The sequence below is a fragment of the Hyla sarda genome, chromosome 1 (assembly GCF_029499605.1).
Source record: "Hyla sarda isolate aHylSar1 chromosome 1, aHylSar1.hap1, whole genome shotgun sequence".
NCBI classification, from domain to species: domain Eukaryota; kingdom Metazoa; phylum Chordata; class Amphibia; order Anura; family Hylidae; genus Hyla; species Hyla sarda.
The window spans coordinates 360,181,151-360,206,339 of NC_079189.1; the positions used below are offsets into that span (position 1 = coordinate 360,181,151).

At 40.7% G+C, this 25,189-nt stretch overlaps 1 protein-coding gene across 4 annotated transcripts in view; it reads left to right on the plus strand.

The window, feature by feature from the left end:
- PUM3 (pumilio RNA binding family member 3) overlaps positions 1-25,189 on the plus strand; it is a 133,479-nt gene that overhangs the window by 33,886 nt on the left and 74,404 nt on the right. The window contains exon 1 of one of the 4 annotated variants that reach the window (XM_056522573.1): positions 22,590-22,746. The exons of the other annotated variants lie outside the window; for them this stretch is intronic. The gene's annotated coding sequence lies outside the window, so the exon portion shown is untranslated. Of the gene's footprint in view, positions 1-22,589; positions 22,747-25,189 lie in introns of those variants that run through there. 4 annotated transcript variants of the gene reach the window in all.

Sequence of the window (25,189 nt, forward strand, 5' to 3'; positions counted from 1 at the left end):
TGTCAACAAAAGTTAGATTTTATTTCCATCATTTACACTTTCAAAATAACAGAAAACAAAAAAATGGCATCTGCAAAAGTTTGGGCACCCTGCAGAATTTATAGCATGCACTGCCCCCTTTGCACAGCTGAGACCTGCCAGTGTCATGGATTGTTCTCAATCATCATCTGGGAAGACCAGGTGATGTCAATCTCAAAGGTTTTAAATGCCCAGACTCATCTGATCTTGCCCCAACAATCAGCACCATAAGTTCTTCTAAGCAGTTGTCTAGAAATCTGAAAATTAAAATAGTTGACGCTCACAAAGCTGGAGAAGGCTATAAGAAGATAGCAAAACATTTTCAGATGTCAATATCCTCTGTTCCGAATGTAATTAAGAAATGGCAGTCATCAGGAATAGTGAAAGTTAAAGCAAGATCTGGAAGACCAAGAAAAATATCAGACAGAACAGCTCGAAGGATTGTGAGAAACACAATTCAAAACCCACGTTTGACTGCATAATCCCTCCAGAAAGATCTTGCATACACTGGAGTTGTGGTACACTATTTAACTATAAAGAGATACTTGTACAAATATGGTCTTCAAGGAAGAGTCATCAGAAGAAAACCTCTTCTACGTCCTCACCACAAAAATCAGCATTTGAACTTTGCAAATGAACATATAGACAAGCCTGATGCATTTTGGAAACAAGTTCTGTGGACCCATGAGGTTAAAATTGAACTTTTTGGCCGGAATGAGCATAGGTACGTTTGGAGAAGAAGGGGAACAGAATTTAATGAAAAGAACCTCTGTTCAACTGTTGAGCATGGGGGTGGATAAATCATGCTTTGGGGTTGTATTGCAGCCAGTGGCGCAGGGAACATCTCACTAGTAGAAGGAAAATGGAGTCAATAAAATTTCAACAAATTTTGGATGCTAACTTGATGCCATCTGTGAAAAAGCTGAAGTTAAAGAGAGGATGGCTTCTACAAATGGATAATGATCCTGAACACACCTCAAAATCCACGCAGGGATTACATCAAGAGGCGTAAACTGAAGGTTTTGCCATGGCCTTCACAATCTCCTGACCTCAACAGAATTGAAAATCTATGGATAGACCTTAAAAGAGCAGTGCGTGACAGGCAGCCCAGAAATCTCAAGAACGGGAAGACTTTTGTAAGGAAAAATGGGCAAAGATACCTCAAACAAGAATTGAAAGACTCTTGGCTGGCTACAAAAAGCGTTTACAAGCTGTGATACTTGCCAAAGGGGGCAGTACAAGATATTAACTCTGCAGGGTGCTCAAACTTTTGCAGATGCCATTTTTTTGTTTTCTGTTATTTTGAAAGTGTAAATGATGGAAATAAAATCTAACTTTTGTTGACATATTATAAGAATGTCTAATCTGTAATTTGATGCCTTTTGGAGATTTGTCCATCTTTCCTTGGCTTCTTTATGCACATTAAAGGGGTATTCCAGGCAAAACCTTCTTTTATATATATCAACTGGCTCCAGAAAGTTAAACAGATTTGTAAATTACTTCTATTAAAAAATCTTAATCCTTCCAATAGTTATTAGCTTCTGAAGTTTTCTGTCTAACTGCTCAATGATGATGTCACGTCCTGGGAGCTGTGCATGATGGGAGAATATCCCCATAGTAACTGCACAGCTCCCGGGACGTGAGTCATCAGAGAGCAGTTAGACAGAAAACAACAGCTCAACTTCAGAAGCTAATAACTATTGGAAGGATTAAGATTTTTTAATAGAAGTAATTTACAAATCTGTTTAACTTTCCGGAGCCAGTTGATGTATAAAAAAAAGTTTTGGCCTGGAATACCCCTTCAATACAAATTTTTACCTGGGGTGCCCAAACTTTTGATCCCCACTGTAAATACAACATAATCAGAGACCCCCCCCTTAAAAATACACATACAAAAAAGACATGTTAAAAAAATATACTAGTGGGGGAACACCATATCAATACACAGTGTAGGACAGCAAACACACTGATAGAACTGATAGAATCAATAGCATGATATACAGTATATCTAAATGTTGGCTGGTAACAATATATCCAATATCCAAAATAAAGTTCCCTGTGCAGTCATATCAATAGAACTAAAAAATTTCCAAAGTATAGGGATAAGGTCAATCCCACTATTAAAATTCACACATACACAGCAACTAAGTAAAGAAACCACGGCTGGTCCGCTAAAACATAACACTACCAACAAAATAGAACCAGATCATGTAAAATGACTTTTATTAACACATATGCAAAAAATACATAAAAATACAATAAAAATAATAAAAAGAGGATAAAATAAGGCACTACAATAGCAGTCACAGAAGATGGGAGCAGGCAAGTGGTGTAGCCCTACATGGAGTACAGGGAATAACTGGTGTACCATAGAAAGTACAAATGTAAACATGGAAGAGGTCACTGGATATTATTGAAAAATGTCTATAAACATATGGGTAACAAATAATGTAACAGTGACACATCAAAGAATGTCCTAAATGGGAAAGGGTACAATAAACAGAGAGTCACCAAGGGAGAAATGAATGAGACACCATAAAGTCCTCCTGCCATGCAGCCACACACCTACCTTCCTCCTACCCCAACGTACGTTTCGCCTGTGCTTCGTCAGGGGGCGTGTGACGAAGCACAGGCGAAACGTACGTTGGGGTAGGAGGAAGGTAGGTGTGTGGCTGCATGGCAGGAGGACTTTATGGTGTCTCATTCATTTCTCCCTTGGTGACTCTCTGTTTATTGTACCCTTTCCCATTTAGGACATTCTTTGATGTGTCACTGTTACATTATTTGTTACCCATATGTTTATAGACATTTTTCAATAATATCCAGTGACCTCTTCCATGTTTACATTTGTACTTTCTATGGTACACCAGTTATTCCCTGTACTCCATGTAGGGCTACACTACTTACCTGCTCCCATCTTCTGTGACTGCTATTGTAGTGCCTTATTTTATCCTCTTTTTATTATTTTTATTGTATGTATTTTTTGCATATGTGTTAATAAAAGTCATTTTACATGATCTGGTTCTATTTTGTTGGTAGTGTCAATCCCACTATTGAAAATAAACACAGTACTATGTACCAATAGGTACTATATAACATGGGTATAATAATTAATGATAATGATAATGTAAGAGAAAAAACTGAGGCACAAAGTAACAAAATGATTATACATACCAGCAATATGGGATGCCGCCACAGAGATGTTCCCCATCTCACACTCCGACGTGTCTCGCCTAGCTTCCTTTATTGCAGAGTCTACCCCTGCACCCTCTATAGCAGTGTTTACTAAGCACAATCCTCAAGTGACCCCAATAGGTCATGGTTTGGGAATATCATAGAAAACATTTAGTGTGATGCTTGATGCACTGACCATAATTATACTACTTAAGAAAATCCTAAAAACATGACCTGTTGCTGGTACTAGCATGCGGGGCTGAGGAAACACTGATATAAAACAGCTGACTGTTCACCTTAATTACAATGTAAATGAATCCTAAGCTATTTTGGGGAACCTGCATAATGTTTTCCTACTGCAGTTATATGGGTCAGATTTATCAAAACCTGTGCAAAGGAAAAGTTGCCCAGTTGCCCATAGCAACCAATCAGATCCCTTCTTTCATTTTGCAGAGGCCTTGTTAAAAATGAAAGGAGCAAGCTGATTGGTTGCTATGGGCAACTGGACAACTTTTCCTTTGCACAGGTGTTGATAAATCTCCCCAATTGTTATTTCATGACTCACCTTCTCCTAAACAATAGAAAACAGCTTTTTTTTACCACATTAAAAAGATGGGTCAGGTTTCCACAATGCTGAGGTAAATGAATCCTCCTTATGGTATATGCTTCTTATATGCCTCTAAATGTTATTGGGGTCTCCTCCACACCCTAAGTGTTAAGGGAGACGTCCTCCAGTTTGTGGGCCTCTTCTTGTCCAATCTAAGGCAAATAAATATTATTATGGCACCTCATTTGCCTCTAGGTGTTATTGGGGCCTCGTTCAGACTCATCTAGGGGTTAAGGTATTCTTGTCCTGCAGTTACCTAAAATGACATTACCTTTCCCTACTAACTAGCGTCTCTCTTTCAGTTGGGTCTCTCCTCAACCTGATAACTTTTTCTCCTAGAATAGAAAAAGGGCAGTCTCAGATGGTGGGTCAGGTACTGTTTTGAGATCACCTCATTTGGGTGAAACCAGGCATCCATGTAGGGGTAATGCACACAAAAGATTGCTGCAACATCAGCAACATTGTGGATACATTTGCCAACAGTTCTGCCTGCATGTAGCGATTATAACATGGCATCCTCCCCAGGATCTCATTCTAACCCCTTCATACCTGAAGATGGCAGAATAAGACAACACCAAACCTGATCTGATGGGGAGTGAGGAAAGATAATACTTTTTCAGTTGTGCGGGTAGCCCCTTTAAGGGTGTCTCCTCCAGACTCCACTAGGTATTAATGGAGTGTTATCCTTCAGTTTGTGATGTTAAAGGGGGTCTTCCATTACCCCATATGAGGCAAATTATTCCTCCAAATGGTACAGGCTTCTCATTTGCCTCGGGTTATCTAGGGAGCTAAAATTACGTTACCTTTCGCCACACCTGGTGGCTAATTTTGGGTTAGGTTGCATCTCATTACGATACCTCTATACCTGGACTAAAGGATGAGGGCTCAGATAGTGGTTAGGCACAATGTTGACATGACCTCATGCAAGTAAAACCAGGAATTCATGTGGTGGTAATGTACACTAGATGCCGCAGCAACATCAGCAACATTGGCCCTCATTTACTAAGAGTGGAGTGTAGGTTTCTTTGTGGGTTTTAGTTCCCTACAATTTATTTCCCAAGGTATTTACTTAGGTTTCCCAACATTTTTAACTTTCCCTACACTTTGCTTTTTTTACACATGCTCTGATCTGTCGGGTTGTCCTCATCTCAAATCCACCAAATTTTATGTGGAAACCTTAGTAAATATGTTGGGTTTTTGTGAAAATGTCATGAACACGCCCCTTTTCACAGCAGCCACGCCCCTTTTTGGTGTTTCTTAGTAAAATGGAGTTAGTCAGGGTTTTTTCAATTCTGGCACAAATTCTGGTGCAAAATCTGGTGCAGACAGAATTTCTGGCGCAATGCGACAGAATCTGGCAAACAACCCAACAAAACATGTCGGGTTTGCAATAGTAAATGAGGGGCATTGTGCGTACCTTAGCCACTTCTGGTTTTGCCTGCCTTTGGCAATTGTAATATAGTACCTGACTTACAATCTCAGCCCGCCCCTTCATACCAGAATGTAGCAGAATAAGACAACACTAAAACAAGAAATGAGCTGCTGGGGGGTGAGAAAAGGCAAATGATTCCCCTTGATTATAAAAACACCTGATTTGCCCCAAGATGTTAAAGGGTTTGTCGGGGGAGCTAAAATGACATTACCTTTCCTGCTCCCAGGCGGCTCACTTTCAGTTTGGTCTCATCTCATCCCGATACCTCTTCACCTGGAATGAAGGGGACAGGCTCAGATGGCATATAAGGTACTCTGTTGCAATCACCTTATGCAGGTGAATGCAGACCTCCATGTTTTGGCAATATTTATCTCAGCCCACCTCCCTTCTTACCAAAAGGTTGTAGAATAAGACAACCCCAAATCTGAAGTGAGCAGTTGGGAGTGAGGAAAGGTAATACCTTTTTAGTTCTGCAGGTAACCCCTTTAAGGGCATCTTGTCTAGACTCCACAAAGTATTAAAAGAGTTCTGTCCTCCATTTTGTGATGTTAAAAGGGGTCTTCTCCTACCCCATGTGGCATATGATTCCTTCTGATGGTTAAAAGGGTTATCTGGGAGCATTACCTTTCCCCCCGACTGTCAGCAGCTCACTTTTGGTTTGGTCCCATCTAAACCAGATACCTCTTCATCTGTAATAAAGGGAATCAGCTTAGATGATAGGTCAGATGCTATGTTGTGATCCCCTCATGCAGGTGAAACCAGGCTTTCACATGGTGGTAATGTACACATGATGTTGCAGCAACATTGTGCCTACATTTGCTGTGACTGGTTTTGCCTGCATGTGAATATCATAACAAAGTATCTGTCCCACCATCTAAGCCTATCCCCTTTATACCGGAAGGTAGCAGAATGAAACAACACCAAATCCGATGTGAGCTACTGGGAAGTGAAAAAAGGTAATACTTTATTAATTCTGCAGGTAACGTCTTTAAGGGTGCATCCTCCAGGCTCCATTAGGTATTAAGTGATACTTTTCCTCCAGTTTGTAATTTTAAAAGGGATCTCCTCCTTCCCCATATGAGGTAAATGATTTCTCCTGAGGTGCTTTATTTGTCTCTAGATGTATAAGGGGATATCTGGGAAGCTGAAATGGCATTACCTTTCCCTGCTCCACCGCGGTTCACTTTCGGTTTGGTCTCATCCAAAAAACTCTCTCACTGTATCCATATAGGCCGCTTAAAGTCAATAAATGTATTATTGCAATAATGGTGCCTGTCAATCTTTCATGCCACCTGTGGTTTAGGCAGTATTAAAGTAGTTACAGGTTCCGAGTAAGTTTCTAGTAGATTAAAAAAAAAATGTCCTTTATGTATTAATATGAAAACACAAATAAATAAAATGTGTCAGTAGTTAAAGGGGTACTCTGGTGGAAAACTTTTTTTTTACTTATTTTTTTAAATCAACCGGTGCCAGAAAGTTAAACAGATTTGTAAATTACTTCCAGTACCTATCAGCTGCTGAATACTGCAGAGGAAATTATTTTCTTTTTGGAACACATTGCTCTCTGCTAACATCACAAGCACCGTGTTCCATCACGTGTTGTCATCTCTGTCCATTTAAGGAACTGTCCAGAGCAGCATGTGTTTGCTATGGGGATTTTCTCCTACTCTGGACAGTTCTTAAAATGGAGAGCACTGTGCTTGTGATGTCAGCAGAGAACTTCGTTTTCTAAAAAGAAAATAATTTCCTCTGTTGTATTAAGCAGCTAATAAGTACTGGAATGATTAAGATTTTTTAATAGAAGTAATTTACAAATCTGTTTAACTTTCTGGCACCAGTTGATTTAAAAAAAAAAAAAATTAAAAAAGGTTTCCACCGGAGTACGCCTTTAACCCATTAAGGACACTTAATTTTTTCCACCTTACCTTAAAAAAAATCATCTCTTTAAATTTTGCACCTAAAAATCCATATGATGGCTAATTTTTTGCGCCACCAATTCTACTTTGTAATGACATCAGTATTTTACCCAAAAATCTACGGCAAAACGGAAAAAAAATCACTGTGCAACAAAATTGAAGAAAAAATGCCATTTTGTAACTTTTGAGGGCTTCCGTTTCTACACAGTACATTTTTTGGTAAAAATTAAACCTTATCTTTATACTGTAGGTCCATACGATTCAAATGATATCCTATTTATGTAGGTTTGATTTTGTCGTACTTCTGAAAAAAATCCTAACTACATGCAGGAAAATTTATGTGTTTAAAATTGTCATCTTCTGACCCCTATAACTTTTTATTTTTCCACGTATGGGGCGGTATCAGGGCTCATTTTTTGCACCGTGATCTGAAGTTTTTGTATTGATGTATTCGCTTTTTAATTATTTTTTCATGATATAAAAAGTGAACAAAAACATGCTATTTTGGAATTTTTTTGCGTGTACGCCATTGACCATGTGGTTAAATTAATGATATATTTTTCTAATTCGGACATTTCTGCACACGGCGATACCACATATGTTTAACTTTATTTTTATGTACACTGTTGTTTTTTTTTTTTTTTATGGGAAAGGGGGGTGATTCAAACTTGTATTAGGGAAGGGGTTAAATGATCTTTATTAACTTTTTTTTTCACTTTTTTTGCAATGTTATAGCTCCCATAGGGACCTATAACACTGCACACACTGATCTTTTACATTGATCAATGGTTTCTCATAGTAAACCACTGATCAATGATTCTGCCGCTTGACTTCATGCCTGGATCTCAGGCACTGAGCAGTCATTCGGAGATCGGACACCAGGAGGTAGGTAAGGGGACCCTCCTCGTGTCCTACAGTTGTTCCGGATGCTGCAATTTCACCGCGGCGATCCCAAACAGCCCCATGAGCTAACAAGTATAGACTTGTGCGGCATTAGTTTAGCTTCACTTTAGACGTGACGATTAACTTTGAACAACTTTGAAAGGGTTAATAGTGCGCGGCACCGTGATCAGTGCCACACGCTATTAGCCACAGGTCCCGGCCGGTGTTAGAGGCCAGGCCTGACCCGCCGTGGCCCAGCGTTATAGAACGGGAGTGGACTAATGATGTACCGGTACGTCATGGGTCCTTAAGTGATTAAGAACCAGTCAGCACATCCAGTCTGCCAAATATTCTGAATACTATCAATAGCCTCTGGCCATATCTTATATGAAGTATAGACTTGTGCCTATCCCACTTAAACACATTTGCTGTATTTACAATGAACATTACTACAGGAAGGCTAATGCATGCATTCACTACTCTTTCAGTAAAGTAATACTTCCTGATATTATTGCATAAACCTTTGACCCTAATCTATTCCTATACAAGAAAGTGCATTTGTCAGGGGACATGGCTAATTCCCGGGAATGATCATGTGCATTTTTTGTGTATTAGGTTGGGTATAGCACATTTGTACACATGTAATCTTGTGTTTTTTTTTTTTTGGGTGGTAACAGATGTACATTGAGCAGAATGACTTTGCCATTGATTTCTTCTGCATGTGAGGACAATCCCTTTTCTCAACCTAAGCAGGTATAGGGGTGTACGCTGGAAGTGATGCTGTGAGGCGGAGATGTCCTGTAAGGTGTGGACTGATCTCTTCATGTGGACCCCCTGGAGCTTCTACATCACAAGTAAGTGTGTGTACTGTATGTATGTGTGTACTGTATATACTTCATAGATTTGTATATACTCCAACAGCTCCCACGTTAAAGGTGTACTCCAGCCCTAAGACATCTTATAAAGATGTCTGATCGTGGGGGTCCTGCCGCTGGGGACCCCTCATAATCTCTCATATAGCACCCACCTGTATGAGCTGCACACCAGTCTGAAGCCTCACAACTATGGGGTCGGAGTATCGTCAGGTCACGACTCCGCCCCATGTGACGTCATGCCCCGCTTCCTCAATGCAAGCCTATGGGAGGGGGCGTGACGGCCATCAAGCCCCCTCCCATAGACTTTCTTTGATGGGGCAGGGCGTGATGTCCCACGGGGCAGAGTCGTGATGTCACGATATTCCAGCCCCATAGTCGTGAGGCTTCAGACTCGGAGCCTCCAGCGCTGGCGTGCAGCTTACACAGGTGGGTGCTGCATGAGAGTTTGCGGGGGTCCCCAGTAGTGGGACCCCCGCGAACAGACATCTTAACCCCTATACTTTGGATAGGGGATAAGATGTCTTAGGGCCGGAGTACCCCTTTAATGTGAAAAAGCCAGAACTCCTGTGAATAGCAAACTCATGTGCACAGACCAGCGAGGAGTCAAGGCGCAAGTTCAATATAAATGCAGTGGAGGTTCATCACAGATGTTTCTTAAGAAGTATAATCCTTTATTGTTCTAGATAAAGTTCATACATCCAATAGACTAACCTGTTTGATGTATTTTGGTCACAGTTTTAAGTAGTCATAAGCTGCCTATGACTAAGGTCATGGTTCAGACATTTTAGCTTATTGGATGTATGTATTTTATCTTAAACAAGAATTATGCTTCTTAAGAAACATCCGGGCTGGACATTTACTTCTACAAATGTGTTTATATTGTATATATGTGTGAGTGTATATACTGTATATGTACTGTATGGGGGGAATTTATCATTGTATATAGAGCTGTTTTGTGTCAATTTTTTGCGCAAAAATATGCGCGTGTTTTTTTTTTTTGTTTTTTTTTTGCATTTTTTGTGTGCAAATTTTGATAGAATTCTTCATCACCTTGTCTACGGTTAAGTTTACCGTAGAGGATTTTCTACTATAGAATCAAGTTTACTAACTGCGTTTTGTTTTTTTGCACAAAAAAAATTGCAATCGGCATTTTCTTGCGCAAATATACACCACCTCGGAGGACACGTACCAAAGTGTCTATTTTGGCACAGTAAGGACTGCTACTCCCATCATGGACAGACTCTTTTCATGATGGGAGTTGTAGTCCAGGGGCTGAGGTGCAGATTGCACCGGGTCATTCTGCGGAGACCCACTGTGATTTGCATTTATTAACTGTAAAAGCCGGCGGTACATGCGGCTTCACTGCGCTGCCGCCGGCTCCTATATACACTGTGGAAATTCATAATCCCCGCCGCCGGGACATGGGAGCTCTGATTGGTCAATAGCTATTCCCCAATCAGAGCTCCCGTCTCCTGGCGGGGATTATGAATTTTAAGAACTGTATATAGGAGCCCGCGGGCAGCGCAGTGAAGACGCATGTACCGCCGGCTTGTATAGTTAATAAATGCGGATCGCAGCGGATCTCCAGAGAATGATCTGCTGCGATCTGCCCCTCTGCCCTTGGACTACTACTCCCATCATGGGACACATGATGGGAGTAGTTGTAGTACCGGGGATGAGGTGCAGATTGCACCGGGTCATTCTGCAGAGACCCACTGCGATCCGCATTTATTAACTGTAAAAGCTGGCGGTACATGCGTCTACACTGTGCACCCCGTCGGCTTCTATACACACTTTCATAATTCATAATCCCCGCCGCCGGAACACGGGAGCTCTGATTGGTCAATAGCTATTCCCCAATCAGAGCTCCCGTGTTCCGGCGGCGGCAATTATGAATTATGACAGCTATATATAGAAGCCGGTGGGGTGCGCAGTGTAGACACATGTAACGCCGGCTTTTACAGTTAATAAATGCGGATTGCAGCGGGTCTCTGCAGAATGACCTGGTGCGATCTGCACCTCAACCCCTGGACTACAACTCCCATCATGGGCAGAGTCTGTCCATGATGGGAGTAGTAGTTCTGAACGTCCTGCAGCCGGGAGATGTGTAAGTGCCATCCCTCAGCAGCGCTGCGGTACTACAACTACTTCCATCATGGGACAGACTCTGTCCCATGATGGGAGTAGTAGTCCAAGGGCAGAGGGACAAATCTCTGTTCACATTATGCGTTTTGCATAATGAGAACAGAGCCTTTCTGGCAGTGTGTTCCCAAACAGGGAGACTCCAGCTGTTGCTTAACTAAAGCCCCCTATGATGGGAGTTGTAGTTTAGCAACAACTGGAGGCTCCCTGTTTAGGAACACGCTGCATTATGTGTGCTCTTCCCAGGGGACAGCGCAAAAAATGTACTAACCCATATTTCTTGTTTTTCTTTTCTTTTAATTTCAGATACCTGAATGCAGAGGACTATGTCAGATTCGGTGAACTGCGACGATGACCAGCGTTTTTTTTTTTATTTCAATAAAATGGTTAACGAGGGCTGTGGGATAGTGCTGTTTTTAAATGTAAAAAAAAATTCAATGTGTCGTGTTTTTTATAATTGAATTTTCAGGGTTATTAGCGGAAGCTGTCATATATATGGAAACCATTACTAAGCTGGGGCTTAGCATTAGCCCCAAAATCAGCTAACGCTAACCTCTAAATTATTACCCCGGCACCCACTGCCAAAGGGGTGCCGGGAAGAGCCAGTACCAACAGGACTGAAGCTTCAAAAATGGTGCCCCTGGGCCTAGGCGGTAACAGGCTGGCGTTATTTAGGCTGGGAAGTGTCAGTAATAATGGTCCTCGCCCACCCTGGTAACGTCAGGCTGTTGCTGCTTGGTTGGTATCTGGCTGATACTAAAAAAAGGGTACCAACCAAGCAGCAACAGCCTGACTTTACCAGGGTGGGCAAGGACCATTGTTACTGGCCCTCCCCAGCCTAAATAACGCCAGCCTGTTACAGCTTAGGCCCAGGAGCGCCATTTTTGATGCTCCGGTCCTGTTGGTACTGGCTCTTCCCGGCACTCCTGTGGCAGTGGGTACGCTCCGGTCTTTTATAATATAGTGTATGTGTTTGATGGTGGTCGGCCCCAGACATTACATTACTAGTCAGGTGTTCAAAGGAGCCTGTCTGCTTCAATGGGTGGAGTAACCGCTGGATGGGAGTGAGATCATTCTGAAGTGAATTGTAGTTTTGTAACAGCTGGAGGCACCCTGGTTAGAAAACACTGGTCTATTGTTCTCAGCATGGAAGGCAGCACACCTGTGCTTCAATGGGTGGGGTGGCTAATGTGTGGGTGGAACTAAAGTGACCTCACACTTACAAACAAGGAATCCTGGGACCTGTAGTTGTAGGGAGAGAATTCTTAGAGGAAATAGCCATTTCACAAATAGAAAGCACAAGTGTCATAGTGGAATCACAACACAGCCATTTAGCCCCAAGACAAGCACAGACCCCTCATAATCATATCCATTATTGTCTGGCAGATAAGTACTAAAAATCTATTTATAGGACAATAACCTCTTTAACCCCTTAAGGACACAGGGTTTTTCAGTTTTTGCATTTTCATTTTTTCCTCCTTAGCTTTTAAAAATCATAACACTTTAAATTTTCCACCTAGAAATCCATATTATGGCTTATTTTTTACGTCACCAATTCTACTTTGCAGTGACATTAGTCATTTTACCCAAAAATCCACGATGAAAAGAAAAAAAAAATCATTGTGCGACAAAATCAAAGGAAAAACGCCATTTTATAACTTTTGGGGGCTTCCGTTTCTACGCAGTGCATATTTTGGTAAAAATGACACCTTATCATTCTGTAGGTCCATGATACCCTACTTATATAGGTTTAATTTTGTCGTACTTCTGGAAAAAATCATAACTACATGCAGGAAAATGTATACGTTTAAAAATGTCCTCTTCTGATCCCTATAACTTTTTTATTTTTCCACGTACAGGCCGGTATGAGGACTCATTTTTTGCGCCGGGATCTGAAGTTTTTATCAGTTCCATTTTTGTTTTGATCTAACTTTTTGATCACTTTTTATTCATTTTTGAATGGTATAAAAAGTGACCAAAAATAAGCTTTTTTGGACTTTGGAATTTTTTTACGTGTACGCCATTGACCGTGTGGTTTAATTAATGATATATTTTTATAGTTCGGACATTTACACACGCGGCGATACCACATATGTTTATTTTTATTTACACTGTTATTTTTTTTATGGGAAAAGGGGGGTGATTCAAACTTTTATTAGGGAAGGGGTTAAATGATCTTTATTAACACTTTTTTTTACTTTTTTTTTGCAATGTTATAGCCCCCATAGGGGGTTATAACACTGCACACACTGATCTTTTACACAGATCACTGGCGTGTATTAACACGCCTGTGATCAGTGTTATCGGCGCTTGACTGCCCCTGCCTGGATCTCAGGCACGGAGCAGTCATTCGCCGATCGGAAACCGAGGAGGTGTCTCATCGCCTAGATATCTCCTCAACCCAATCATCCTCCCCTACTAACCCCCCAATACAGCAAATACATTCTTCAAACCACAAGTTTTTTGAGAAGAGCTACTAAACTAGTACATAGATTGCAGGATGAAACTTACCAGGAAAGGTTAAAGGACCTTAACATGTATAGCTTGGAAGAAAGAAGAGACAGAGGGGATATGATAGAGACTTTTAAATACATAAAGGGAATCAACCCGGTAAAGGAGGAGAGCATATCTAAAAGAAGAAAAACTACCACAAAAGGACATAGTTTTAAATTAGAGGGGCAAAGGTTTATGCAGTAATAACAGGAAGTATTACTTTACTGAGAGAGTAGTGGATGCATGGAATAGCCTTCCTGCAGAAGTGGTCGTTGCAAATACAGTAGAGTTTAAACATGCATGGGATAGGCATAAGGCTATCCTTCATATAAGATAGGGATAAGCATAAGGCTATCCTTCATATAAGATAGGGATAGGCATAAGGCTATCCTTCATATAAGATAGGGATAAGCATAAGGCTATCCTTCATATAAGATAGGGATAAGCATAAGGCTATCCTTTATATAAGATAGAGATAGGCATAAGGCTATCCTCTATATAAGATAGGGATAAGCATAAGGCTATCCTTCATATAAGATAGGGATAAGCATAAGGCTATCCTTCATATAAGATAGAGATAGGCATAAGGCTATCCTTCATATAAGATAGGGATAAGCATAAGGCTATCCTTCATATAAGATAGGGATAAGCATAAGGCTATCCTTCATATAAGATAGGGATAAGCATAAGGCTATCCTTCATATAAGATAGGGATAAGCATAAGGCTATCCTTCATATAAGATAGGGATAAGCATAAGGCTATCCTTCATATAAGATAGAGATAGGCATAAGGCTATCCTTCATATAAGATAGGGATAAGCATAAGGCTATCCTTCATATAAGATAGGGATAAGCATAAGGCTATCCTTCATATAAGATAGGGATAAGCATAAGGCTATCCTTCATATAAGATAGGGATAAGCATAAGTCTATCCTCCATATAAGATAGGACCATGGACTATTGATAGGATTCAGATTATTGGGCAGACTAGATGGGCCAAATGGTTCTTATCTGTAGACACATTCTATATCCCAAAAACTGTGTGAACATAGCCTTAAAATTGTCCTCTTCTGACCCCTATAACTTTTTTTTATTTTTCCGAATACAGGGCAAATTTTTTGCGCCGTGGTCTGTAGTTTTTATCAGTACTATTTTTGTTCTGATGTGACTTTTGGATCGCTTTTTATAAAAAAAAAAAATGTTCTGGTAAATAAAGTGACCAAAAATACGCAATTGAACTTTGTTTTTTATTTACGTGTACGCCATGGACCGTCAAGTTTAATAAATTTTATATTTTATGAGTTTGGACATTTACGCATGCAGTGATACCACATATGTTTATGTTTTTTTTTTGTTTACATTATTTTATTTATAAAATGGGAAAATGGGGGCGATTCAAACTTTTATTAGGGAGGGGGCTTATTTTTCGCATTCATTAACTTTTTTTTAGTCCCCGTAGGGGACTATTACATGCATTCTTTGGATTGCATACACTGTTCAATGCTGCTCCATAGAGAAGCACTGATCAGTGTTATCAATGTTCTATTGCTCCAGCCTGCCATGGCTGACTGCAGCATAGGAGCACCAATCGGATGACGAGGATGCAGGTAAGGGCCCACCCTCTGTCTTCTCAGCTGTTCGTCGCGTTGGTCCCGAGCAGACACAGCCCGCTGAGCTAACTGGCAACACTATTTTCCGCATTTAGAGGCCACAATCAACTTCAATCACAGCGTTTAAAGGGTTCATGTCAGACATTGTTCCGAACGACATGTCTGGTATTAACAGTGGGTCCTGGCTGCTGAAAGCAACCAGGACCCACCGGGTATGAAGCAGGCCAAGCTCGTGAGCGCACTTCTAGGTGTGGGACTAGACGCAGTACTCTGCTGCAGCAGAATGTCCATGCAGAATATTCCGTGAGGAAATTCCACCTTGTGAACATACCGTAAAGGTGGTTTCAGACAAAGGAAAAATTTGTTTGTGAAAAAAAATGTGGGGAAAAATAAAATACCATCTCTCTACATGGAATTTTTGTTTTGGATTTTATTTTTATTTTTTCAGTGGTGCTTTTTGTGTCAGTTTTTTGGAAAAACAATGGGGGAGATTTATCAAAACCTGTGTAGAGGAAAAGTTGACAAGTTGCCCATCCACGGAAACCCATCAGATTGTTGCTTCTTTCATTTTTGAGAGGCCCTTTTGATTGGTTGCTATGGGTATACTGGTATACTCTGGCTGTGACAGATTTTTAATCCAGTTTGTGGAGTATTTCCTCACATAGACATCTAATTGTTAAAAAAAAAAATCATATGTAATAATATATACTTGCATTTTTTTCAAACTTGTTTTTGCTCCATTCTTCAGTAAAAATCCTTGAATCACGTGATTAAAGAATTGAAAAAAGGCAGTTAAATAACATCACAAGAAACACATATACTAATACACACTATAAAAAAAATGCACCAAAAACTACCACTGTGAATACAGCCCTGCTGTTTGGGTTCTACACTAAATCAGCTGATATTTCAATAGCACATATTTTCCATACTTTGCCAGGAAATGTATATTAGCCCTAACATCATAACATTTACACTGTAAACATTTTTACAGTTTCAATGTTTTAATGTTTTATTAATATGTTATTATTAATCCTGATCCTGTGTCTAGACCAGGCATAGGCAACCTTCGGCACTGTAGATGTTTTGGACTACATCTCCCATGAAGCTTTGGCAGCATTTTGGCTGTAAGAGCATCATGGGAGATGTAGTCCAAAACATCTGCAGTGCAGAAGGTCGCCTATGCCTGGTCTAGATCTTGATCTGCTCATATGGTGCTCGCATCATGCACGGCAGGTCCCAGCTGCTATCAGCAGCCAGGGACCCGCCCATAATGGCGGACATTAGCGATCGTGCTGATGTCCGCCATTAACCCTCAGATGTTGTGATCAATACACATCACAGCATCTGTGGAAATGCGGCACTTTTAATGGATGATCGGATGACCGCGGGGATCCGAACATCCAAGATGTTAGATGGAGGTCCCCTCACCTGCCTCTGCCACTCTCCCGGGGTCTTCTTCTCTCATCTGATATTGAGCAGACCAGAGAAGAAAATTGCCGATAATACTGATCAGTGTTATGCCTAGGTATAGCACTGATCAGTATTAGCAATCTAATGATTGTTATAAATAGTACCCTATTACTTTTAAAAAGTGTAAAAAAAAAGTTTAAAAAAGTGAGAAAACCCCTCCCCCAACAAAAATCTAAATTGCCCCTTTTTCCACCTCCCCCTAAAAAGGGAAAAAAAAAATTATAAACATATTTGGTATCGCCGCATGTGTAAATGTCCAAACTATCAAAATATAATAAATGATCCCGTACAGTGAACGGCGTTAAAATAAAGAAAAAGAGTCCAAAATTGCTGTGTTTTAGTCACATATACACAAATGTGGTACCAAAAGAAACAACAGATTACGGTGCAATACACTGTATATGTAAACATTAGAAAGTTATAGGTTGATAAAATAAGGCAATTTTAAACATACTTATATATATATATTTTTTTAAAGCAGTACAATAATAGAAAAGTATGTAATCATGGGTATCATTTTAATCGTATTGACCCACAGCATAAAGAAAACATGTAATTTTTACTGTAAAGTGTACAGTGTGAAAACGCAAAATTTCAGTTTTCTTTCAAATTTCCTCACACAAATTTTTGTATTTGCTGTACGTTTCATGGTAAAATTAATGTCATTCCAAAGTACAATTGGTCACGCAAAAAAGAAGCCCTCACATGCATCTGTGGATGGAAATATAAAAGACAACAATGCAAGAGGTACTGCTCTATCCCCGTAACCCGGCTTCCGTGCTGCAGACCGGCAGGGTGGCGTTCCCTTCCACGTGCAATAGTAGAAAACGGAAGATGTCCAGCACCAGGAAGGCAGGTAAAAACTTATTTATTGAGGTACAAAAGTAACAAACAGCATATCAAGGAGCGTAGAGCCTACGCGTTTCAGGCTAAAGAGCCCTTAGTCATGGCATAAAAACTTTACAGCACTGTGTTCTTTTATAGTAAAATGCATTAGAATCACATGATCTGAGCAGCAAAGTAGTGGATCATCTAAAAAATGCGGCATGGAGTTAATCACAAAACATTAAGATTGTTATACATATATAGAAATGGCGTACAATACACTGGTATATGGGACAACCACAAGATTCAATTGCACTAGTACTTATATTATCATGAGCAATGTTGAAATCTGGCTAAATAGATGGACCGTATTTACTAATTACTTCTGTTATTAAAACGTTAGTATAAGGTCTTGTCTCAAATTTAACCCTTGTGGTTCTCTCGTGCCTAGCATGAATATCCAGAATGATTCCCTGTTGAGAACCATTCTTCTTAAGTCTCCACCCCGTCTCGGTTTCCTAACTTTTTCTATGCCCATGATTTGTAATGTATTCATGTTGCCTCCATGAACATCCCTAAAATGCCTGGACAACGCAGAAATATTACTATTAAAAGACAAAGTATTTTTTGCATCAGATATGTGCCTGCGTATCCTAGTTTTCAGGGAGTTCATGGTACAACCAACATACTGGCATTGGCATGATGTGCAGGACGCTAGATAAACTACATTTTTTGTATTGCAATTTACATAATCCTTCAAAACAAAAGTTTTGGTATTTGAATATGATTTAAATTCCTTATTGACCTGCATGTAACTGCAAGTGATGCAGACATTGTGCCCACACTTCCAGTTACCCGCATAAAGCAACCAATTCGTGCCAGTATGTTTGTTATCAGTACTACTAAACATACTGGGTGATAGGATAGATCCCAAAGAGGGACCTCTTTTGGACACCACCTTGAAGTTGTCCTGTAAAAGATTATACAAAACGGTGTCTTGATGCAATATAGGTAAATTCTTCTCAATGATATTCCTAATTTTATGAAATTGTTTGCTGTACTGTGTGATGAAGAAAGGGGGATGAGCCCTATCCTGTCTCGTTGTAAAATCCTTATCTTTGGTACCATGTGCAATAAGATCCTGTCTATCTAGTTTGGCCGCTCTATTTCTTGCCTTATTGAGTGTCTCCGGGTGATATCCTCTTTCCCGTAATCTGTTAAAGAGTAGGTTTGATTCATGTATAAATGTTTCTTGTTTGCTACAATTGCGTCTTAATCTGCACCATTCCCCATAGGGGATGTTGCGGAGAACATGTTGGGGATGGCATGATGTGGCTTGTAGTATAGAATTCCCTGTATTCTCCTTTCTATAGGGGGCCGCCACAATCCTATTATTATCCACAGAAAAACATACATCCAAGAAGGGTATGCTTTCCTGTGAAAAATTGTAGGTGAAGGAAAGGTTCAGTTTGTTATCATTAATGTATTGTACAAACTCTTTAAACTCCAATTCCGAGCCTTCCCACACAAAAATGAGATCATCTATGTATCTCCCCATCCATTTGATCTGTTTTTGGTATGGATTACTGTTTGAGAAGATCACCTCCTCTTCCCACTGACTCATAAAAATATTGGCAAAGGATGGGGAGTATTTCGCCCCCATCGATGCTCCCCTGGTTTGAAGAAAAAAACGGCCATCAAACATAAAGTAATTATTTTTCAGCAAAAATTCCGTGGCCATTAAAATAAATTCCTTCAAACCAGGGGAGTATCGACTGTATGTGTCCATATGTTTGGCCAAAGCTCTGATGCCCTCTGGCCAGGGAATGGATGGATAAAGGGAGACCACATCACACGTGGCCCATGCACATGCGGAATTCCACCTGATACTCTCCATTACCTGTAAGACATGTTTGGTATCCCTGATATAGTTGGGTGTGACCTTAGTGAGGGGTTGCAAAAAGCTGTCAACCCAGTCCCCCAGTCTCTCCCCAAGAGATCCAATACCTGCCACAATAGGGCGCAGGGGAGGTGGAAAAACCCCTTTGTGGACCTTGGGGAGAGAGTGGAAGACTGGGGTGACAGGATTCCTGACCATCAAGTATTCCTTCATTTTGTTATCTAAGATACCCATTTGGATACCTGCCTCCAATATTCTGTTTAGTGCAGCATCGATGGGGGCGAAATACTCCCCATCCTTTGCCAATATTTTTATGAGTCAGTGGGAAGAGGAGGTGATCTTCTCAAACAGTAATCCATACCAAAAACAGATCAAATGGATGGGGAGATACATAGATGATCTCATTTTTGTGTGGGAAGGCTCGGAATTGGAGTTTAAAGAGTTTGTACAATACATTAATGATAACAAACTGAACCTTTCCTTCACCTACAATTTTTCACAGGAAAGCATACCCTTCTTGGATGTATGTTTTTCTGTGGATAATAATAGGATTGTGGCGGCCCCCTATAGAAAGGAGAATACAGGGAATTCTATACTACAAGCCACATCATGCCATCCCCAACATGTTCTCCGCAACATCCCCTATGGGGAATGGTGCAGATTAAGACGCAATTGTAGCAAACAAGAAACATTTATACATGAATCAAACCTACTCTTTAACAGATTACGGGAAAGAGGATATCACCCGGAGACACTCAATAAGGCAAGAAATAGAGCGGCCAAACTAGATAGACAGGATCTTATTGCACATGGTACCAAAGATAAGGATTTTACAACGAGACAGGATAGGGCTCATCCCCCTTTCTTCATCACACAGTACAGCAAACAATTTCATAAAATTAGGAATATCATTGAGAAGAATTTACCTATATTGCATCAAGACACCGTTTTGTATAATCTTTTACAGGACAACTTCAAGGTGGTGTCCAAAAGAGGTCCCTCTTTGGGATCTATCCTATCACCCAGTATGTTTAGTAGTACTGATAACAAACATACTGGCACGAATTGGTTGCTTTATGCGGGTAACTGGAAGTGTGGGCACAATGTCTGCATCACTTGCAGTTACATGCAGGTCAATAAGGAATTTAAATCATATTCAAATACCAAAACTTTTGTTTTGAAGGATTATGTAAATTGCAATACAAAAAATGTAGTTTATCTAGCGTCCTGCACATCATGCCAATGCCAGTATGTTGGTTGTACCATGAACTCCCTGAAAACTAGGATACGCAGGCACATATCTGATGCAAAAAATACTTTGTCTTTTAATAGTAATATTTCTGCGTTGTCCAGGCATTTTAGGGATGTTCATGGAGGCAACATGAATACATTACAAATCATGGGCATAGAAAAAGTTAGGAAACCGAGACGGGGTGGAGACTTAAGAAGAATGGTTCTCAACAGGGAATCATTCTGGATATTCATGCTAGGCACGAGAGAACCACAAGGGTTAAATTTGAGACAAGACCTTATACTAACGTTTTAATAACAGAAGTAATTAGTAAATACGGTCCATCTATTTAGCCAGATTTCAACATTGCTCATGATAATATAAGTACTAGTGCAATTGAATCTTGTGGTTGTCCCATATACCAGTGTATTGTACGCCATTTCTATATATGTATAACAATCTTAATGTTTTGTGATTAACTCCATGCCGCATTTTTTAGATGATCCACTACTTTGCTGCTCAGATCATGTGATTCTAATGCATTTTACTATAAAAGAACACAGTGCTGTAAAGTTTTTATGCCATGACTAAGGGCTCTTTAGCCTGAAACGCGTAGGCTCTACGCTCCTTGATATGCTGTTTGTTACTTTTGTACCTCAATAAATAAGTTTTTACCTGCCTTCCTGGTGCTGGACATCTTCCGTTTTCGGAAATATAAAAGAGTTATGATTTTTAGAAGGCGAGCAGTAAAAAATGTAAACGCAAAAATAAAACTGGTTGTGTCCTTAAAGGGGTACTCCGCTGCTAGACATTTTATCCCCTATCCAAAGGAAAGGGGGATAAGATGTCTGATCACGGAGGTCCCGCTGCTGGGGCCCCCTTGCCATCTTCTGCAGCACCCGGCGTTCTAAACAAACGGCGTGTTCCGGAGGCCGTGTTTATGACGTCAAGTCACACCCCCTCCATTCATATTTATGGAAGGGGGCGTGATGACTGACACGTGGCAGGGGCGTGGCATGATGGCATGAGGGGGCGTGGCATGACATCACAAGCACGGCTTCCAGCTCGGAGCGTTCTGAACAAAATGTTCAGAACCATGGAGCACTGTAGTACCCCTTTAGGGGGTTAAAGTATACAAAGTAATAGTAAGTCTAAAGACTAAAGGCTAGATGGAAACTCTACATTTGATTCAGCCTGATAAATATGGTGCATTCTGATATTTACACTGTCTAAAAATCCGTTTTAGGGTAGGGTCACATATAGCGTATACGCATTTCATGCTGAACAAATTCCGCTGCTCACCCTTTCAGACATACAGGCCTGAATTTTCTATTTTTACTATTTACACTAAGAATTGATAAATGCACCACATTTACTGTTAATTTTAGACCCTTTTTTAACACTTTTGTGCTGTGTCTGACAAAGGGGCATGGCTATAGAAAATAGATGATGTAAGTTTGGTAGAGTGTACCTGTCACGGTAAATTGTGTGTGATTTTACCACATGGCACACTACAGCTGTGTATAAACTGGGCTTTACTGCACTTTAGAGCGCACTTTCTGGCAAATATGCATAAGCATATAACATCGCCATCTGCAGGCAGCACCAGTTATTACACCTTATTCCAGAGCCCGAGATCCCCACGTCGTGTTCGGTCCTGCACATAACATTGCCATCTGCTGGCAGCACCAGTTATTACACCTTATTCCAGAGCCCGAGATCCCCACGTCTTCTTCGGTCCTGCAAACAATATTTTCGTTATTTTATGCTTAAAAAAACGAAGCATACAAACCAAAGCTGCCTTTTCTAGAACAGAGTTGATAAAAATCGACTTGGTTTTCGTGCACAGCAATCTGAGTAAAGTTCTGCTGAAAAATCACAATAATAAACAGCTAGGAGCCTAAAGTCACGCGTTATCTACAGGACCTACATTCCAATGACGTATTATCACAGCCCACAACCAACATGGCCGCGCGACGTTCTTCCTGTTTCAACAAGCTTTATTTCAAAGTTAACAGTGTGTGTGGGTTTTCTCTTGACGACTTTTCCTGCAGCCGGAAGTGGCGGACATTACGCATGCGCTGTAGGCTTTCGTCTGCGTCTTGGCCACACGTGTGTATAGACTGGATCGTACTTATTAGATCGGGGCCAGCACTGTATAAAGAGGGTGAGTAGCGTTATATCCGTAGTAACCGGTCTGCTGCTTCTGTTCGGCAGTAATCGTCTCCGACAACACTGTTCTTAGGCCTATGCTACTTGTATAGCTGATCTTATATCAGATCTAGGCGTTACACATAACTGCACACTAGAAATCCTTGTTGTTTACTAGCATTAGATACTATAGGGCAGTTTCCCCAGCTGATGCAAAACTACAACTCCCAGCATGCCCGGACAGCCTTCGGCTGTCCGGGCATGCTGGGAGTTGTAGTTTTGCAACAGCTGAAGACTTGTTGTTTGGGAAACACTGCTATAGGACAGTGGTCTTCAACGTGCGGACCTCCAGATGTTGCAAAACTACAACTCCCAGCATGCCCAGGAGTTGTAGTTTTGCAACATCTGGAGGTCCGCAGGTTGAAGACCACTGCTATAGGGAATTACTATCAGAATCTTTGTTTATAAGAAATAACTGGTGCAGTTGCCCATAGCAACCAATCAGATTGCTTTAAAAAAAAAAAAAAAACTAAAATAAGCAATCTGGTAGCTAAGGACAACTGCTCCAATGACGTTAGCACCGTGCGGACATGCTCCGTCTTCATAGACAGCAATGCAGTCCGAGCGGAATTTCGCCAAAAGAGAATGAGCATCTTCATTAATTTTGCAGCTTTGCATTTCTGCCGTGGAATTTTCCGCCAAGAAAGTTCCTAAGTGCAAACTGTGAAGCAGAATCCCATTGAAAACATTGGAATTCCACTGTGGAAATTTTCAGGCAGAAATTCAGCAGTGTTGTCCCTAAAAAGCCCCGGAAACATGTCAAAAAAGTTTTTCAGTTGGGGTCTCTGCTATGTGACCATCTTACTTACATTCTGAGATTGTTGTGGTCATGTGATGATGAATGTCGTTTTTTTTTTTTTTTTTTTTTTTTTTTTCCACCATAATGACAGGTACACTTTAGGGTAGGGTCACACTTTTAAAGGGAGTACAGGTTGGGTTAAGGCCCTTGCACGCTAGGGAAATTCTCCAAGGAGTTTCGTCTCAGAATCGGCGCATGAAATTCGCACGATATCCACATTTAGCGGAGAAAAGAAAGTCTCATTGACTTCAGTGGGCTTCTGCAGCTGAATTCCGCAGAAACTTAAGACATGACTTTAATTTTTGTGGAATACAGAATTTTCACTGCAGAACGTCAACAAAAACTCTGCAATGTGTTTGAACTCTCTGATCCCATTAACGTTAATAAGGCTATAAACACGTGCAGAATTTGCATGTGGATTTCAATGTGGAAATCCATGCTTAAAGGGGAACTCCGGTGGAAAACTTTTGTTTTATTTAAATCAACAGATTCTATAAAAAAAAAAAAAATCTTAATCCTTCCAGTACTTATCAGCTGCTGAATACTACAGAGGACATTCTTTTCTTTTTAGAACACAGTGCTCTCTGCTGACATCTCTGTCCATTTTAAGAACTGTCCAGAGTAGGAGAAAATCCCCATAGCAAACATATGCTGCTCTGGATAGTTCCTAAAATGGACAGAGATGTCAGAAGAGAGCTCTGTGTTTGTGATGTCAGCAGAGAGCTCTGTGTTCGTGATGTCAGCAGAGAGCACTGTTTCAAAAAGAAAATAATTTCCTCTGTAGTATTCAGCAGCTAATAAGTACTGAAAGGATTAAAAAATTTTAATAGAAGTAATTTACAAATCTGTTTAACTTTCTGGCACTGGTCGATTTTAAAAAATAAATACGTTTTCCATTGGAGTACCCCTTTAAATTCTGACTTGTGAACATAGCCTTACTAAAGAACTTCCATAGTGTGCACTGATCTGGATGGGATTCTGCTCAGAATATCCATAGTGTTTCACAACCAGGGGGTATGAACAATTTACTTGCCTGTAGAATGCGCTCCCCTTGCTTCCTTCTCATGTAGCAGGATTGCTAGACAAATCTTGCAAGAGCCTGCTGAGTAAGTGTCAGAAGGAAGTGAGGGAAGCACATACTAGGGATCGACAGATTATCGGTTTGACCGATATTATCGGTCAATAGTCACTATTTTGGACGTTATCGGTATCGGCAATTACCTTGCCGATAACACCCCGGCCAGAGACCGCTGCCACATTGCTTCCCCCATCCCCGGTTTTATGTCCTTTATGAGTGATGTCCTCAACTCGATGTCACCGTCAGTGCACACAGTGACAGCTCAGGATGCCGCCGGAGCCAGAAGTAGCGCGGACCCCCCGGAACAGGTTATTATAAAACCGGGCATGGGGGAGGCAGTAAGACTCAGGACCGGCAGGGGGAGAAAAGCGGGCGGCGGCGGTCTCTGGCCAGAATGGCGTGATTATCATTCATCATTTCAATTTTACATCTCTAGATATGCACCCTTAGGTGACGTGCACACATACTCTATACACTGCGAATTTCATTCAGCGTATAAATAAATATCTAACCACAGCACAA